Source organism: Sciurus carolinensis, chromosome 10 (genome assembly GCF_902686445.1).
Source record: "Sciurus carolinensis chromosome 10, mSciCar1.2, whole genome shotgun sequence".
NCBI lineage: Eukaryota > Metazoa > Chordata > Mammalia > Rodentia > Sciuridae > Sciurus > Sciurus carolinensis.
In genome coordinates this window covers 91312028-91316557 of record NC_062222.1, presented here as the reverse complement: position 1 = coordinate 91316557, position 4530 = coordinate 91312028, and the positions used below count along the sequence as shown (strand labels likewise).

The window sequence follows — 4530 nt, the reverse complement described above, 5'->3', positions numbered from 1 at the left end:
CAATCACATACTCACATGTATTCATATATGCATGTTCTATGTGGCAGAACTTACTTTCCTTATTTTCTATTAGATCTTTTTCATGCCTCATGATGTTAATGGAAATAATACTTCAACCTTGCCACTTTTGGACCATTTCTCTGCTACTTTTTCCCCATTTTACTTTTACATTACTCTCCCTACTAGTCTTTATAACTTGTACACTAAGGGAATTTTCTATTATCATTTCTCTTGGTGTTGCTGTAGTTCTTATGAATAATCCCCAAATGAGGGAAGTTACAGATGTTGATGATTTTTTCCTTTTAAGTCAATCTTTACTCTTTGTTTCAACTGGTTTCTTTCTAACCTAATGTTTAGACCTAAACATACTTTGGAACAAAAATTTATTTGCCCTTTTTGATATTCCTTTTCTGACTCACAACTTACTCCATTCCTCTTAACCTTTAACCTGCCTAGCCTTTAGCCCTCCTTTTTTATAGCATTCTCATATCTGCAGCTGCATTCTCATAATTTAACTTGCACGTTGGTTGATCCCATGCATCAATGAAATCTTTGTTTTAAATGTCTCTTTGATTTTTGTTCCGTCTTATGCCCAATTTCCTCTTATTCCTGTATTTTCTTTTGCTCACTTCAGTACCTGGAGTAGTCAGTCAATTAAAATATGTCAAGCTGTCAGAGTTGGTTTCCTTTAGCAGGCAAAATCTACCAAGTTACCTTCTATTCAAAAAATTACTAACAACATTCTTTGCATGGATGGTATTCAGATTATGTTAAAAAACAGGTCTCTCTGGATGCAGTACTGTCCACTGGAATCCTTACTCTGGTAAACCCTGAGATGCTTTATTTCTGTGGTGCAGTAATAGAGTCATGCCATGGAAAATATTTTTCTCAAAGGAGCAGAGTCTTATTCATGACACAAGTATGGATTCAGAATGCTAATGATTAAATTGACATTACTTGTGGTGGCGAGACCTGGGGCCCAGGGTTATGCCACATGCATCCAAAGATGGCGACTGGCAGAGAGCCAAAGGGCGTGCTGAATGCACCTTGAGAAAAACAGGAAGCGTTTACCATTGGCTGTATGATAATTTGTTCAGCCGCCTAGCACGTGGACAGATATGTCTTACATGTATGCTTGAGCTCGTGATCACTTGACCTTTAATAGGATTGGATGGACATATCTGGTTACAATTGCATATGTATGAGACTGCTTATATATTGAGGGTGTTATCTGAATAAAGCGGAAGCTGCTTCATGAACTTCTGAAGAGTCCGTGTTGTTTGTCCTGCTGGTCTGCAGCAAGTGGCAAGCGGTGGCAAGTGGCAATTACTAATAAACAACGTGTGGTATCCATTATAAAATAATCCCATGTAAAAACACTTCTATAAGAAATACCACCACATAAAAATTATAAGCACTTGAAAACAAATGTCTGATGATCATCAGATTTATGTTCTTCTAACAAAAATCCTTTGAAGTCATGAAAAAGGTAACTGTCATGAGTTACCTTCCTTTGCTAACTCACTAAGAATTCCCTCTTATGTAGGTTCTCTTTATACATAAATGATAGCAAAACTACATATAAACAAAATAATGAGAAATTTACATAAGCATATAAAATGTGCAGTGGACCAAATGGACATATGAATTTGGGAGAAATATGAAGCTTTCACAGAGAGATCAAGGTCAACAGTAACTTACAATTTTAAATATAGTGTTTATCCAGAAAGTGAAGCTTCAGTAGAGATGTGGAGGAAATGAAAGGGAATCATCGAGGATATTTTTGGAAATAATAATCCAGTTAGACAAAGCAGCAGCAAGTAAAATTCAGAAGTGGAACTGTGTGTTCAACATATAACAAGGAATTACTTTGTGGAGAGCAGAACACGCAGGAGAGTAAGTGGAAGTTGAAATGGAGTAGGCAGCACTGCCCAGTTTTTTTTTTTTTTTTTTTTTTTTTTTTTTTTTTTTTTTTTTTTTTTAGTATGAGCCTAGTACTTCCTTTATTCACATACAAGGAATAAGCCAGTACAAAATAAATGTTTAAAAAAATCCCCTTGGAGATAAAAACATAGCCTCCACACTGCCTCAAATCACAAACAAATGTGCCCTCTCCTGGTGCACTCAGGGCTGCTGGGCTTCTTGCAGGAACTTGAGTAAGGGGTCATCAGTCCTAAGGGTGAAAGTGAGAGTGCGCTGCTGATAGTACTTGGGGTCACACTCCAGGTTCTCGATCACCTAGGCCAGCAGGTGAGCCCACTCCACACTGGAGCCAGGCGCCTCAAAACCCAGGGCAGTGAAGTGCCCGTGCAGGTGGTAGTAGGAGGGCAGGTAGTGCAGGTACACACGGAGATGGTCTCCCTTCCCCTGGTAGCGCTGCAGGATGGCTTCCTGCCCTTCACGAAGGATGTTCCTGAGCAGCGGCAGGTGATCTTGAGTAAGGTCCCGAAGTGATTTGATTCCCGGGCGATGGCAGATGGCAATCAAGTACAGGTCATCAAGCTGCTGTTGGTTCCACTTGAGGTCAGGGATGAGAACAAAGCCATCAGAGGGGTCTGGGTTCTCATAAACAAACCGGTCAGCTTCAGCCTTCTTGTCAAGAATGTTATACACCCACTGAATGCCGAGGCTCTGGGTGTGTTCTTCCTAAGTTCCTTGGGCTTAACTCTTAAGTGAGACGTGGAGGTACTGCAGGCTTTCCTGAGAAGCAATATGGTTTAACTCTGTTCCCAAATTTTTACTGTGGACCTGTAGCACAGATTCAAAAAGATATTAAAAACACACAGGCAAAGGGGGAAAGTACACCAGGTGTAAATACCACAATGTATCGCAAACCTCTATGGAGGCACCTCAGAATGTGCCAACTTCCCCAGTCATCCCTTGCCTTTTGGATCAAAATCTTTCTACTCCTAAGAGTAACCTTTATTTTGAGTTATGGTAATCCTATCCTATTTCATTGTTATACCCAATGAGACTATGTCTCAGGGCAATATAATTAGTTTTACTTGTTTTGAAATTTATGTTTTTACTTGTTTTGAAATTTATGTAATTGAATTAAACTCTCTATATTTTTATGTCAATTTCTTTAACTCAATATTTTCTTTGGTGACCCCCATCCTGCCACCATATAATAGTACATAAATGTAATTTGTTCATTTTCACTGGTCCATAAAATAATTTTTAATCTTATCTACTTTTGGTAGATATATTTAATGTTTCCAACATAGGTTTATTATAAACAATACTGCTATCAATATTCTTGCCTAATAGATTATTCTTTTTCTCATTAGTATTTAGGAGAATAGAGGGCCCATAGGATACATATAATGTTACTTTGTTTGATATTCACAAACTTTTCAAAATGATTTTCAATCACATTTTTACCAGAATTAAATAAAAGATATTCTTGCTCCGTATCCTGAACAACATGTGGTACTACCATTTTACCTTCCTCTAATTTCCTTTCTTCCATCCTTCTTTCTGCTCCTTCTTCTGTACTCTATTTCTTCTTATCTTCCTCCTCTTTTCTTCTTCTGCCATTTTGTAAAGTGAGTTTTGATTTAATTTGCTTTTCCTGATCACTAATGAGGTTCACTTCTATTCCATCTATTTATTTCTAAGTTGAATTTGTTCTTTAGTAAAACTTCTAGTATCTTTTCACATTTTCTATTAGGTAATCTGACATTTATTGAAGAATTGCAGGAGTTCTTGTACATTGCATAATACTGTATGTTGCAAGTGTAGTTCCCACTCTGAACCTTGTCATTCCACACTTTTGTCTTCAAAATAAGTATGTCACGAAGATATTCTCCTGTTTTATCTTCTAGAATCATTCCTGTCTTGCTTTTTATGTTTAGAAATATAAGTAATACTTTTCGAATAGCCACCCATTTACTCCAGTGTCATATACTATGAAGATTACTATCTTCTTATTTTCAAATTCAGCTAGTTCCTATATGAATTACTAAGTCCTACTCATGGGCTTGTTTCTGGACTCTTAATTTTTTTCTTATCTGATTAGTTTCCTCCAATACCATGGTGCCCATATTAGTTTCATGGTTTGACATTAAAAACTTCCACAAACTTGATTGTTTAAAACAATGCAAATTTATTATATTATAGTCCTGTGGATCAGAAGTCTAATATGGATCTCACTTGGCTAAAATCAGTGTTGGCAATCATTTCCTTTCTGAGTTACCAGAATAGAATCTGCTTTCTTATTTAGGCTTTTGGCAAAATTCAGTTTCTTGTGGGAGGGACAGAGGGCCATTCTTGGTTTGAGGAGTTGCCTACAGTCTTTGGCTCCATCTTCAAAGCCAGCACTGTTGGGTGGAGTCCCTCTCCATCTTTAAATCTTCCCTGCCTTTTGTTGTAGTATTATGTCTCTCATATCAACTCGTCCGCTCCCTTTTCTGCTTGAATGGATTTGTAATTAGATTGGGTCCACCTGGATATTCTGGCATAATCTATTTTATAGTTTCTACTCTTAATTACATCTGCAAGATGAAATTTACCACATAAAGTTACATT

The 4530-nt window shown here is 37.2% G+C and overlaps 1 pseudogene; it reads right to left on the bottom strand.

The window, feature by feature from the left end:
- Nucleotides 1-2124: 2124 nt before the first annotated feature.
- Nucleotides 2125-4270, bottom strand: LOC124994286 (m7GpppX diphosphatase-like; annotated as a pseudogene).
- Nucleotides 4271-4530: the final 260 nt, after the last annotated feature.